Source organism: Vicia villosa, linkage group LG1 (genome assembly GCF_029867415.1).
Source record: "Vicia villosa cultivar HV-30 ecotype Madison, WI linkage group LG1, Vvil1.0, whole genome shotgun sequence".
NCBI classification, from domain to species: domain Eukaryota; kingdom Viridiplantae; phylum Streptophyta; class Magnoliopsida; order Fabales; family Fabaceae; genus Vicia; species Vicia villosa.
In genome coordinates, this window is record NC_081180.1 from 86,877,545 (window position 1) to 86,894,221 (window position 16,677).

The 16,677-nt window shown below is 27.5% G+C and overlaps 1 long non-coding RNA gene across 1 annotated transcript; it reads left to right on the top strand.

The window, feature by feature from the left end:
- Positions 1-15,059: 15,059 nt before the first annotated feature.
- Positions 15,060-16,100, top strand: LOC131611439 (uncharacterized). Its single transcript, XR_009286903.1, has 4 exons — positions 15,060-15,355; positions 15,454-15,563; positions 15,670-15,883; positions 15,965-16,100. It is a non-coding gene; the product is annotated as an uncharacterized LOC131611439 (long non-coding RNA).
- Positions 16,101-16,677: the final 577 nt, after the last annotated feature.

Sequence of the window (16,677 nt, forward strand, 5' to 3'; positions counted from 1 at the left end):
TGATTTTATGATGAAAATAAACTTCATAAAATACATTCTAAATATTTTCATTCTATTTCCTCCAAAATGTCTATTAAATAAATGTATCTGTCTTTTAGTATTGTTGTTTTGTTTATGAGCAACTACCCTTACAACTAAAAATATTGAAATATTTTGCAAATATCCATGGATGTTATTTTATCAAGGACTTGAAAAAAGAAACCAAATTCGAAAGTTGGCAAAATTAATTTTTAATTTTTTAAGTTTGATTAAGTTTTGATTATGGATGTTGTTTTTATCTATCTAAAGGAGAATTAATCGGAAAAAATTTGAAATTATTTTATTATTTTCTTTTGCATTGTTTTTTATTACATTATTTCTTATGGAAGATGCTTATTTAGTGTTTGTGTTTTTGTTGGAAGGGAGAAAAAGAAGATTTTGTTGAGAACAAAAGCTTGGAAGCTGAAACTAATTTTCAAAATCATTGAAAATTTTGATTTGTATTTAATTTAAATGATGTAAATTTGATATGCATTTAAGGAGAATATTATTGTGGTTTGACACATGATTAATGTTCTACCAAAGATTTAATAATTATATTAATTAATAGTAATTATTTATATATATATATATATATATATATATATATATATATATATATATATATATATATATATATATAATATTTGGATTTGTGGGAGTGCATAGTATTTGGTGTTGATGTCTGTATTAAAATATTTCTTCTTGTAATATGATGTGTATTAAAACGTATTTTCTTTGTGGGGTGCTTAGTTATGTATATAAATATGGGGGTGCATAGTTATTTTTTAAAGCATCAATATTTATATAAACGTTATATTTGTGAAAACAGTTTTTCTCATTTCTGTTTATTTTGAATTTTTTTCTGTTATTTTATTTAAAGGAATGTCACTTCAAAAATTTTGATAAATAATTTTCAAACTAAAAAAAATAAGTTAACCGTGAAAAAAGAAACAATATAAGTATAGATAAAAATATTATTAGAAGAAAAGTAAAAAACATAAATAAAATTTTGATAATAATGAAGATTAGAATCTTTTAATGATGGACTACATATTATATACAGCTGTCTTTTTTTCTCTGTTGTGACATGATTTTGGTTTAACTTAAAGCAGACAATTCTTGGATAGACATCATTTAATCATTAATTAAACATATTATATTTTTTTATTAATTTTAATATAATATTTCTTTTGTACTTAATTTATTTTTTTATATATTTAATTCTCTTAAATATTTTTTTATGAACTTTAAATGTTTTTTTATACATTTTAATTTTTAGCAACTTTTTATCTTTTTATGATTACTTAAATTAACATAAAAATTTAGTTTTCTCAATAATTGTTATATCACATCTTTTCTTTTTTCTCTATATGTATATTTTATAAATGAAATGTAATTTACTCAAAAAAATTCTATTCTATTGTAATTAATTTTTTTTTCATTTTTTTAATATTATATTTTGTAAACAATTTTGGTGAAACAGTTTTGATAATCTACGGGCAATTATTCATTAAAATAATCGTTTATGTCAAGAAAACGGGTATCAGTACCAAAATTTGAGAAACACACAAATTATTATATTTTTCATAGAAATTTATGGATCATATATTTCAAATATGTGAAAAAGATTAAGATAGTTTATTAAAAAGATTCAGTATATATTTTAAAATTGTATAATCTCTTATATAATAATTATCTTATTTGATAAAAAAACTAAAACGATTGATTTATTTAATAAAAGTTACAATAGTTTTTATCTTAAATCAATTTATTCTTGATATTATTGTTTACATTTCATTTTTTTAGATGTATAACTATTTCAATTTAAATTTACTTTTATTCTTTATTTTTTTTATTTTTTTTTTCAACTTCATATTTTTAGGACAGTTTGCAAACAAGTGCGCGTCCAAAATCATATCCCACCCAAAAAATATAACTCGTGCGTATGCATGGGTTTGTTAATTTTTAATGCAACATTGATTTTTAACTTTAATTATTTTATAATTATTGTGTGATTTATTTTAATTTAATATCAATATTTGATATTTATGGTAATTATAAGTATATTCATGTTTACCAAAAAGAAAAGACAACATGATTTTTTAAATATAATATTTTTATTACTTAGTGTAAATAAATTAACTGGTGTGAGAATAAAAGAAATAATACAAAGAAGTTGAATCGATCAAAGATAGATAAAAAAAAATAAAATTTCAATGTGATGTGTGGACATCAATGCATTTTTTAATAGTAATGATCACGTGATTATAGCTAGGTTTTATTTCTGCTGTGACGGGACAACACAACACACATCTCATGATGTTGCTATGCTTTCTTCTTGCATTAATATATTATATATCATTTTGATCACATTTACCAAACTTCATGTCACCGTCGCTACTATATTCTCATTTTAAATAAGTATCACTTTTAATATGGAATAAATTATCCCTTAAAAATAGATTAATCAAATAAGTACCAATTTTAATTTTGTTGTACTTTGCATCGAGAAATTGCATTATATTTTTTGAAAATAACAATTGTATTTTAATTAATTGATTCTATGCGATCAATTTTAAATATTTTAACTAATTAAAATCAAATCTTTCCATTATTTTTTATTCTGCTGTTTTGAGTTGATGATCATATTTGTTTTGTTAATAATTGATGATAATAATCAATAATGATAATATTTGTTTTATACTATTATTAAAAAAAATATTTTTATATATTAGAAATTGTTTAAGAGAGAAACACTTTATCTTCAAGGAAAAATATTAAATATTATTAACTTAAATAGATTTTATGTTATACCAATAAAAGAGAAAAAAAAATTATCTTCAAATTTATCCCCAATTTTTATTAAATGACTAGATAAATTAATCTAATTTTCTCTGGGATAAAAAGCAATACTCTAGATTTGGATACCAACTTGTATTATAATTATACTATGAGTATACATATAAATTAATTATTAATATTTGTACAATTGATGCATATATAAAAAAAATGCACGTTTCATACATATTTAAACGTGTTTATAAAAATATATGTCATTTTAGTTAAATTTTTAAGTTTTTTTATTAAATGGTCTTATTAATCTAAATGTTTTTACGGGTACCAGACATTTTTCTATATATTCAATTCTTATTTTTTCACGGGTACCAGACATTTTTCTATACATTCAATTATTATTTTTTCACAGGTACCAGATTTTTTTCTATACATTTAATTATTATTTTTTACGGGTACCATACATTTTTCTATTAAAAAAAATATAAATCTGAAACAAATGCGCATCCCGTACCAGAACCCGTGCGAATGCACGGGTTTGTTACTAGTTATAAATGACAATATTATAGAGTGTTGGGGGTAGTACATGTAGTAGAAAAGATGATGAGAAAAAAAAGCTAAATCATAAATGGTTTGAATATATGAGAAAAAATATATAAATTTTGTAATAAAGAGAATAAATTAGATTGAAGGAAAGTCAAACAATTAAAGATAGAGGAAGACCTAAAAAACTACAAGGAAAACATATTTTAAAATTAACAATTTGGATAAAAATATAGCCTGAAAATATTACATTATGATAAAAGTTAATCTTTGACCTGAGAATTATGTCTCTGTAGCGTAGAGAAGATACTGTTTTATGTATAAAAAAAAATCATTAATCTTGCAATATATTCAATTTGATGACCAGTTGCTTGACATTTGCATGGGATACGCGTAATTTTATTATTTTGATAATTAAGGTGAAAAGGCAAAAGTTTAAAGTTTAAGAAATTAAAATTATAAGGTATCACACTAACACTAACACTCACACACATGCTCAAAAAGGTAGGTAGAGAAAAAAATTGTCTGTTATTTGTTTTGTTGTTAATTTAAGCGATGAACTGGATTCTGTTGTCACTCCCAATAAAATGCTACTATACTAAAGACGGAGTATCCATTTGAAAGCATAGGCTTCACCATTAGGTTTCCCTTATGAGCAAAGAGACATATGACGCATTCTTTGTCAAAGATTCTCCATTACAATAAATAAGACTAAAGAAAATGCATTTACAACTTATGAATTCTGATTCAAGTATCATTCTTCCTTTCTATAATCATCTTGTCGTACTTAGCTAGCTCCTTCTTCTAGGTTTAAGTCTTGGATTAATATAGCAAGAAAAAAGCAGGAAATTTGTATAGTTGATCTACTCAATCAAAACTTATAATAATGTATTAAGTAGAGTAAGTTTCTCATTATATAAATAAATAAAAAATATCATATGACTTTAAAAACTTTTTTTTGGGATCAAATATGACTTTAAGAACTTACTTGTGTGGTAGGTCTTAATTTGATCCGAAAAATCACACCAACAATTATAAACTCTTCAAAAAATCACAACAAATTACAAATTATTTTAATTCAATATAATTGTAGCATTTAGAAACATATTTCACAATATATCTATTGTATTAAAAATTGTCTCTAAATTAAATGGATTAAGGTTAGAATCGCGTATATAAGTTTTTCTTAATAGGATTTTAAGTATTCTCTAATTGTCTTGGAATCTACACGCAGAAATACTCAGGATAAATCAAAGTGTTTCGAATTTGTACAAGACAGATGAAAACTCAAAAGTGAGAATAGAGAAATATAAAATTTAAACAATGAAGATGAGAGTTCAATTGTATATGCTTTTCTGAATCCGAAATAGTCTATTTATAGACTAAGTGGTGTTGTTTCACAAGGTTACGACTCTCAACAAAACATACCCTTTCACCAAATATTGCAAGACTTCACACTAAGTGTTGCTGGTTTCGAATTTAAAAAATAACAATCTGGGGTAACGATCATTGCCACGTATGGTGGCTTGCCGCCACTAGTCAGCTGAAGGTCGCTCGGCAAAGCGCCTCTGTACGATGTCGCGAGTAGCCGATTGCTTTGATGCATGGTTCCTAAGTGCTCAAGTTTCGCCTACAATCCAACACTAGCGCCTATATGCCCACGCCTTTGGTCTCGATCCCAGAGTCGGTGTTGTCGGTGGTGACAACGGCGAGGCAGAGTGTGAAGGTGATAAGTAGCATAAGATTTGGATCCACCACACTTATCCATTAAGAACTTTCTCTTATTTAACTTCTTGGTGACTTAATAAATGCAAATCTATATTAGGAACATTAAAGTGAATTTATTATTGGAACACACCAAGGGTTATGCATTAATTTCTTCATTAGTGACAACAATCTTACACTTGTTCAAATAATGACAAGATCAATTTCACAAAAGGAAACAAAGAATGCTAATACAGTTAGGTATATTTCAATTTGAACTTAACCTTAGTAAAGACAACACAAAATCAAATTGAAATTTTAGGTAGCAAAGCTTTGAACCTGTTACTCTTTGTGATTAGATCGATGTTACCTTACACACACTCTTTAATGGTTCTTTGCCTACAACTCACACCTAACACTATTTATGACTATGTGCTTTTCATGTCTCGTGAATTTATCGTGAGAAAAACTTCAACTCTCACTTTAAGACGACACCGTCTCGAAATTCACATAGGTGAAGTTCACATTGTATCTACTTTACTTGAGATACATATTCTTAACATTGAACTTCATAAAGAGTTTGAAAAAACACAACCCTTCAAATGCAATAGTCAACATTATTATATAATGTTGCACACACATCCAAATCAACGGTTTGTTGTTACCCATTGAATCTAAGGTTAAAGTTTTCTCAATGTTAAATAAGGTTTCTACCGTTGTTGTAACTCTTACTCAAGGAGTTTCGGTCTTATACATCTCGAGGTAGTCTTCACTTAATCTCTAAAAAGTGGTTTAATAATGAGTCCATCCTTAATCAATTTTATCACAAAGAAATGTCTAAGACCTATGTGTCTACACATTTCATTGTACATTTTGTTGTATACTCTAGCTAAAGTGACTTGACAACACAATGTATCAACACCTTTGAAATATTGTCGTGAGCCAATGGAACTTCCAATAGAAGGTCCCTCAACCAAGATAATACACGTTTGTTTCTTGCTCTTCCAAGAAATTTCATCCATATATAGTGTAAATATTCACCCAGTTGTAGATTTATGATCTCCAACATTCGATATCCAACTCGCATCGATATATCTTTCTAATATGGAGAGAAACCTGGTACATTGGAGGCCAAAAATTTTTATTTTCAAAATATAACCGAAAATCTTTGTGATGGTATTTCAATTCTTATGACTGCTAATAAATCTACTCATTTGACTAACTACAAATGATATGTCGATATCTAGTACATTGTATCAAATTCGTTAGACAACTAATTGTACTTGCATTTACCGATTGAGCCACAACTCTTCCCCCATTCTTTTGAAGCTTGACACTAGGATCAAATGGAGTACTCACTTCCTTGAAACTTAAGTATATGAACTTATTAAGCATTTTATCAACATAGTGTGTTTGACTAAGTTCATAACCCCCACTATCTTGCTTTACTTTAATTTCCAAAATAGTATCAACTAATCCAAAATCTTTCATATTTAATGTCATCAACATGTCATCAAGTCATCAAAAATCTTTACTTTAATTGTACTTGTTGTCAATGATCAACATGTTATCAACATAGAGACAAAGGAATATCACAAATTTCTCACTCCTTTTCAAATATCAGAAATGTATGGACTTCATGTATCCATATTATATTTTAAATTTGCGTCTTGCTAACGAGTGCATCAGGGGGACTCTTTAAGCATTTCAAAAAAAGAAAATATTCTATAAAAAGTTAACAATTTTAATTTCAAAATTATTAAATACATATATTTTCAAGAAAAATGCCCCTAATACACTTGTTAGTATTTCTTTTAAATTTTGAGGAAGTGAATATCCCTAATAATAATACTTTTAGGTACAATTCTAATATTCTATTTAATTGATGAATTGCGAATTTAAGTTTGACTCGAATTTTGTTTGCTTGGATAGATGATATGTTCTAATTAATTAGGAGCACTTCAAAATATTATAAATTTTAAATGTTGACTGAATTTTATTTCAATTTTTATTTTTGGTTGTAAAGATTGACTTGAATATCATATTTAGAAGATTGACAAAAGACGAACCGCCTGATACTTTTTAATTGACATTTGATATTGAGAATGAAAATAATATTTCGAATTGATGAATTACTTTTAAAGATTGTTTTTATATATATCTAAAAAAATATTTTGAATTAGTGAGTTCTAATACGTCAAAGTTTATTAATAAATTTATGATTTTATAAATTAATATAAAGATGATATGATACCAAATGATAAATAAATACTCAATCATATTCGATGTTTATTTTTTTTTAAAAATAATTATAGATAAATTGTCCCACAACCAATTTGAATTAGCTAAGTATATCCCATTAACTTTTGTTTAGAATTTTAAATTTTAGCTAAACTCAATTGATAAGGATAAGAAGAAGGTTATGCATGTGTGTAGGATAAGTATGTATGGTTATAGTTAGCAATGTCACTACTATGGAAAATATCACAACTATTGAATAAAGTAATACCATCACAATTGATCAGTTGATCAACTATTATGAGAGGTAAAGTGTGGTTGTAAGTATGCTGTTTTTAATCACTGGTGTGTGAGCGTTGCGATAAATTAGGTAGCAAAATTTATCACAATAGTTATTTTAAACAACAGTTGTGACATATTTAAAGATCATGGGTTCAAAATTCAGTGATTGAATGGTATATAGTGATCAAACTAATTGTGACATATTTTTTTAATTTTAATTTTAATTTTTCTATATATTAGAAACATGTTTTATTTGTATCTACATTTTATACATATATTACTTAAATATTTTTAAATCAAAGCTAAAAATATTATTTACAAACATATATGTACACACCATTGTCATATATTACAAACATTATATTAAATATATTACAAACATTATATTAAGCTAAAATTATTTATTTACAAACATCAAAGCCAAAGTCATACATTAGCACCTCCAAACTTTTACGGGGATGTCTTTTAAATCATCGGAGGAAAGGTACCATGTCGTTAAAAGTTTACATAAAAAAGTAAAGAAAATTGAATATTACATGATTTGAAATATAATAGCAAATTTAAACATTAATATATTATTATAAATATTTCATGACATAATATATACATGATTCCAAGAATCAACAACGTCGGTAGAGACAATATTTAACATGTGTTTCATTACATGATACCCACACTTGTATCCCTCTTCTACAAATTTAAACATATATATATATATATATATATATATATATATATATATATATATATATATATATATATATATATATATATATATATATATATATATATATATATATATATATATATATATATATATATATATATATATATATATATATATATATATATATATATATATATATATATATATATATATATATATGAAGTCATCTTCACCACCATCTGTAACTCCTTTCACAAAAACACCACTGTTTATGGTCTTTTTCCCTTCAGTCCATGTATGAGTGTGAAATTTATATCCATTCACGAAGTATGTGTGCCATTCATTTGCGTTTTGAATAGGGCCTTGAGACAAGTTTTTCAAATGGAGTATTTCTGGAGTCGGTGCAACAATGCTAGACAATCTCTCCTTAAACCATGCTGGAAATTGAGCATGGATGACACCAGATGTTGATTGTACACCGGTAGTATGAAAATAGGCGTTGTTGAATTCCCTAAAAGAAACACATTATAAGTTTCAGAGTAATGAGTTTTATGATTGTAAAGAAAATTAAAAGTTAGGGGTATGTATACTTTACTCAAGAAATGGTTTAACTTCAACGCAGTTGATCAAGACATGAACATGGGCAGATTGCATTTCTTGTTGGTTCAACCAATGCACACTCTTTTTTCCAGATGGACGGCCTGGAAGCCCGAAGACCGATAAAGTGAATTGACTCCTTTCACTAACATTGATAGGATTTCGAATGATTCTTGGAGTTAACATCAAATGCTTGAAATAGTGACTGCAAAAATGTGATGTTTCTCGATGCAAGTAATGTGCACATATCGATCCTTCAATTGTAGCCTTATTTTTCACTGATCGTTTTGAATCACCCATGAACCTTTCAAACGGATACATCCACCTATATTGAACAGGTCCTCCAAGATAAGCTTCATAGGCAAGATGCACAGGTAGATGTTCCATGGAGTCAAAAAAACCAGGCGGAAATACTTGTTCCAACTTGCATAGAATGACTGGAATATTTCGATCCAACTTAATGATGTCATCTACTTTTAAAGCTGAAGCACAAATATCTCTGAAAAATTGACTAATTTCAGTCAGTGGATTAAGCACATGTTTAGGTAGAGAACCAAACGCAATTGGTAGCAATTGTTCCATGAAAATATTAAGTTTTCATACCATGCAACTTACCAGTGTTAGCGTCAGCACACCTTGCTAAATTTGAAGAATAGCCGTCAAGCATTCTCAATTCTTTTAACCATCGACAAACCGCTTTAGCTTCTTGGGAGGTCAGACTGAAACAAGCCTTCGGTTTCAATAATTTTCCATTTGGTTGAGGCTTCAACTCCAACTCTTTTCGATTGCACCATTTTTCCATGTCATGTCTAGCCTTCTCATTATCTTTTGTCTTGTCTTTAACATCCATCACGGTGTTAAATACATTATCAAAAAAATTCTGCGCAACAAATTATCTTTCCAATATGGAAGGTCCCAAAATATACTTCTTTTTGTCCAATTGTGATCGACCCCATATCCTTCAATTCTACATGCCTTTCCAGTATCTGTAATTTTTGGTAGGCCCACAAACTTGGTCCCATACAGCACCTGGTGACAATCGGGGCGGAGACATATCTGTTACCTGTTTGTCTTTTATGAAATTTGTCTTGTTCTTTCTATACGAATGATTTTTTGGTAGAAATCTACGGTGACAGTCAAACCACGAGCTTTTCCCCCCTTTATCCAACGTAAACGCCTTGGTGTATCTCATACAATGCGGACAACCCATTCTGCCATGTGTACCCAACCAGACAACATGCCATATGCTGGAAAGTCGTTGATGGTCCACATCAAGGCAGCTCGCATAGTAAAGTTTTTTTTACGTGATATATCATAAGTCCATTCTCCACCAACCCACAACCTCTTCAAATCATCAATTAAAGGTTGTAAATACACATCAATTCTTGCTTTTGGACTCGAAGGTCCTGGAATGACGCACGTCAAAAACATGTATGGTTTTGTCATGCACATCTCGGGAAGGAGGTTGTAAGGGGTTACAATAACTGGCCAACAAGAATACGCACTTCCCGACGCTTGAACATAAGGAGCAAAACCATCTGAGCATAATCCAAGCCTGACATTTCTAGGTTCTGCGGCAAAATCAGGATATATTCGATCAAAGTGTTTCCATGCCTTGCCATCAGATGGATGCCGCATAGTGCCTGGACTTGTTTTGTTTGTATGATGCCATGTCATTTGACTTGCACTGTGCATTGAAGCAAACATTCTTTTTAACCTTGGAATTATCGAAAGATAAAACATGGACTTTACTGCTACACGGTCTCGATTAGTGTTAATGGCTCTACTGCGAACTTTATATCTTGGACTCATACAAAATTTACATTCCTCCAACAATCCATCTTGAGTACCAAAGTCATTGTCATAAAACAGCATACAACCATTAATGCAACAATCGATCTTTCTTACTCTTAAGCCCAACTTCGACACAGGGACGGGCCCACGTTATGTATGGTGTGGTCTCATGCCCCCACTACATCATATACTAATACATGTATTATTAATTACTATATAGATTGACTAGTTAATGGTTAACTATATATTTACTGAACAAAGCTTTGATAAACATAAACGTATAACATCATTGGCTTTTTCATATTTTTATTTTATTCTAATTAATTTAATTTCTCTTTATAAGATAATAATAATGTAATATTATTATATTATTATATGGTACAAATTAAATTTTAAAATTCTAAAAAATTGGTATACTTTTAATAAAGTTTGTAGCAATAAGAAAATATATTATATTATTTTAGAACTATCTATAATAGCATTAATAACAATTGTAATTGTGATAATTATTTCACCCATAAACATTATGAAGAATTAAATGTAAAATTTATTAGAGGATAATAATAATTTAGTTATATATGAATACTTTTATTGATATTAAAACTAATAAAGTTATGTAATTTTAATAAAATAAAATAAATTGTAGGAAAATAAATTTTATTTATATAAATATAATGTGGAGTCAGATGATTCCAAAAATAACTCTTCAAATTTATATATATGAAATTATGAATTTAATTGAAATACCCAGTAAAGAAATGTTACACTTTCAATTAATCATAATTGTTAATTAATTTGAAATGTGATTTAAATTCTTTTAAATTAATACAATTGAATGATTATGATGTAATAATGATGTAAATATTTATACACGAACACATATCAATTAACCTTATATATATTGCCCCCACCGTATAAAGTTTCTGGGTCTGTCCCTGCTTCGACACCAACTTCTTTGCTTCATAAAATGTTGTAGGTAAGTTGTCTTTCATTGTAGTCGAGTCCATCATCATTTTTACAAAGAATTCCAAACACTGATTAGGAACATTCCAATTTGACTTGGCGGCCAATAATCTCACACACATTGATAACTTTGAGTCAGACGAACCGTCAAACAACGGCGTATTCATCTCATTCAACAACTGATAAAATCTCTGCGCTTCCTCATTCGACATCTCTTCCCCATCAAAATCTTCAGGTTGATCATAGGTCACGTTCACACCAAAAGCATCCTCAACCATGTCACCGATCTGATTAAAGTTTTCCTCATATTCAATAGGCGGTCTTTGCTCATATTCCATTGGCAGATGACTACTTGAAGCATGCGTACTGCTAGTCTCTGGTATGTTACTCGACAAATTTTCACCATTAAACGTCCAAACCCAATAATTTTTCATGAAACCCCTTCTATACAAATGTCTGACCACTTCCTCTGGGTCACTAATTATAGGTCTACATTCACATTTAAGACAGGGACACCTAACTCCTCCTTCGCTTCGACAACATTCTTGAGCAAACGCCCACGTGATAAACCCGTTAACTCCTTCTATAAAATTGAGTTTAAGTGCACGTCTTCCTGGTTCCAATCTATCGTACATCCAACTACGATAATACAAATAATATTTCATACTGCACATATATCCAATCATTCTCTTTTTAGTAACAATAATTAAACATTTACTTATATCAACTATAAGTAAATAATTAAACATTTACTTATATCAACTATAAACAAAATATTATTATATTATTTTTTTAAAACAAAATAATATACTTCACACTATAATAAACATTTTTAAAACAAAATAATATATTATTTTGTAATAACTATGTAATAACCTTTTTTAAAATGTTGTTTAAAAAATACTACTTCATTCTTAACAAACTTATTATTCCTTTTAAGAAATATAAAATATAATTCTACTCTATTATATTTTATTTTAAATATACATACCTAATATATTTCATTTCTAATAACATTTTATTTATAATATACAAACTTATTATACCTAATATATTTCATCAATTTTTATGATCTCTAATCATCAAAATTCAATTATACCTAATATACAAACTTATTATACCTAATATATTTCATCAATTTTTCATCATCTCTAATCATCAAAATTCAATATTCAATCTATTTTAACAATCTACTTTCAACTCTAATCATCAATTTTTTTAACCTTCAACTCTAATTTCCAACTCTAATTTTCTACAAAACTAACATTCATCAATTTTTTTAACCTTCAACTCTAATTTTCTACAAACCTAACATTCATCAAATAAAAAAAAACCTAAAAAAAATAAAATGCCAAAAATACCTCTATCTTCCTCTGTTAAACTTTTAACAATCTTCAAATATCTTCTTCAAATGCTCCTTCAATCACAAATATTACACCTAAAAAAAATTTAAAACACAAAGAAATAAAATATACCAAAACGAAAATATTAAATAAAATAACAGAAAATTAAAAAAGATTTGAATATTACCTTAAATATTTTACAATTGGGAAGGAAGAGGATGAAATTTGAGAGAATGGCAGAAGAAAATTTGAGAGAATGGGTTGAGAGGAAGAAGAGAGAGGAAGAAGAAGAGGAATTGTGTTTCTAGAACGAGAGAGAGAGGAAGAAGAAGCGTTTTGGCAAAAGTTAAAAAACATTTTAGCGACGTGATTTCCACATCGCCACCTTGCGAAATGAAATTCACGTCGCTACAAACCAACCGTCACAGCCCACGTGCTCCTTGTCAGTCAACTCTGGCATTGAAGTTTTTGGGTTTTTGCAATTTTGAGTTGCGACGTGATTTACACGTCACAACTGAATTTTAAAAAATTCAAACTTCCCCCATGTGCATATCTGACGCCAATTGTTTTTCAATTTTTTTTTTAAGTTGCGACGTGTTTTACACGTCACAACATTTTTTTTATAAACTTTCTGACTCTCCCACTACTAGAAATACACGTATTATCTGCGGAATTTCCTGCGAAAAAAGTTTCGCAGGTTTACCTGCGGATTTTGCTGGGACTTTCTTTAATAAACTAAACTTTCCTTCGAATCGAGAAATGGCAGAAAATTCCGCAGGAATACCTGCGGATTTTTCTGCGGTTTATACATTTCAAATAGAAAACTAAACTATAAATCAAAATTCGCAGCTAAATCCGCAGGAAAATTTCCTGCGAATTTTGCTGCGGATTTCTGTTTTACTAAAACCAAACTATTATAAATAGTCCGCAGGTAATTCCGCAGGAAAGTTTCCTGCGGATTTTACTGCAAATTTCACTATTTTCTTAAAATAATAGTAATTTTTGGCTAATTTTTTTTAAATTAAATATTATATTTAATGGTTAATTATTTAATATTATTATATTAATTAATGTTTTAATGTGAATTGTGTTATTTTTAAATTTTCATCTTAATTTTTTAATGAAATAAAAGTTATACAAAATTGAAAAGTAAAATTAATAAAAGGTATTGAAAATTTTGAGAATGGATATCGAAGATTATTTTATAATAACCAATTTTTTTAAAATATTACATAAGTAATTCATATTTCAAAAAAAAACCTTCAGGGGTATCAACTAAAAAAATTAAATATATTTTAGTTATTAATATATATATATATATATATATATATATATATATATATATATATATATATATATATATATATATATATATATATATATATATATATATATATATATATATATATATATATATATATATATATATATATATATATATATATATATATATATATATATATATATATATATATATATATATATATATATATATATATATATATATATATATATATATATATATATATATATATATATATATATATATATATATATATAATTATACATGCTATGTTTGTTTAGTTATGATTCAAAATTGAAGTTTTTTAAATATGTAAGAATATTCTAAAATTAATTTACACTATAAGTGTATCATTTTTTTAAGTCTCATTTAAAACATAATTTTATATATTTTATAATCATTGATATTTATAAAATTAGATTGAAATTTTTAATATTTATTTTTTGAATTTTATTCATTACTTTTATAGTGTTTTTTAATCAATTTAAATTTACTTTTTTAATAAAATTAAAAGTATAATTTTTTTTATATATATTTATATTATAGAATGTCAAAATTATTAATAAAAAACAAATTAAGATAAAATCATTTAAATCTATTTTATTATAATAAAATAATAAATATATTAGTTTTACTTAATAATTTTTTTTGTTTTGTAAATATTGAAAATATATAATTATATAATATAATTTGGTGTATCTCAATAATAGATATAAAATGTTTAAAAAAAAATTAAAAAACAGGGTAAATAGAAAGGAAGATTAAGATATTTGTGCAATGAACTAAATATGCAGCTTACACAAAAAAAAAACCTAAAAACGCTTCTTCGTTGAAAGCAAACACGACTTATTCAGAAACGCTTCTTCGGAGAAGTACTTTTCCTCACGCGCATTGGCTCAAGCTTTCTCGGTTTCTCTTGTGCAACTCTCTCAAACTCATGCTCTCTCCCTCTCAATTCTTACACAACAACAATTATGACACATATTCTCTTGGTCTCGAATTGGTGGGATTTGGATTTCAAAACTGATTTGAATTGTTATGGAATCCGGATTTGATTCGCGTCGGTGTTCAGAATCTGTTTGCGCTCGAAATTTCAACTCAGAGCAAGTTAGTTTTGTTTCGTGATTTTTTGCATTTTTACGGTTTTTACTCCATTACGGGTTATGCTACAACTGATTGTGATTCGATTTCAATATAAATTTCAGTTTGAGTCAAAGTTAGCAAGCATACGATGTCATAAAACTGAGAATGGAGGAATGCTTACCGGTTGAAGCGACGAGGAGAAGAAAATGCAGCTTTCGATCTTGCTCACAAGGTATTCGATAAAATGCCTCACCGAATTTTTTTCCTCTTTTTGCTTTTATTTTACTTTTGAATTGTTGCTGTTGCATTTCTGAGTTGCTATTGATGATTATGCTCAGGTTGATTTGCATATTAGCATAGAATTATCGTTATTACCATTTCGTGCTATTGCCGATGAGAAGTAATTATCGTTATTGGTGTGAAATTATGGACTATTATGTGATCACTAGGAAGTTCCATAAACCCATTCTCAGAAGCACATCCTCTAAACAAAATCTACTAATCCTAGGAATGGGTGATGTTCTTTCATTTATGGAAAAGGCACTGGAAGTTGTAAGTCTTGCTATATTTTTTTACTGTCATTGATAAAAAATGAAAAATGAAATATTCAGTTATGAACTGCATTTATTATAGATGCTTCAAGAAGATGCTGAAGACTTGCAAATGAAGATAATGAGTGCAAAGTTTGACTTTAATGATTTGCTAAAGCAAAGTCGTACTATTGCACAAATGGGTTCTGTGTCTCGAGTCCTAGGGATGATTCCTGGTATGGCAAAGGTATGGACCAGCATGTGAACTATCCTAGATATATATATTTTTACTTATGACAGTTTCGTGCATCTGGAACCTTATAGCAATTGGTAACAAAGTAGTCAATTATATATAATTTACCAATTACCAATTTTGGTCTATGAACATTAAATTGAGCATTGCTTGCATTTACAAATTTTTCCTATATTTCCAGTTTTTATTATATATTTGTGAACCTAAACAACAGATATAATTAATTAATTTTTTTTATTCAATATTTTTCAACCAAAAATTGAACTTTAGAATGAATGACGAGGCTGCTGGAGAGGTACCAGTTGCATTCGTGGTGAGATCAAATGGTTACACTAACTTAAGTGAAGACGAAATTAAACAGTTTATCTCTAAACAGGTCCTTAATCAATACTTTTTTACATAAGCTATTATATTTATCTATACAATACTATAATTTAAAATATAGAGAAAAAAATCTAATAAATGAGGTGTGTGCCTTTGAAATATAGGTGGTGTTTTACAAAAGAATAAATAAAGTATTCTTCATTGATGCCATTCCCAAGTCACCCTCAGGAAAAATCTTG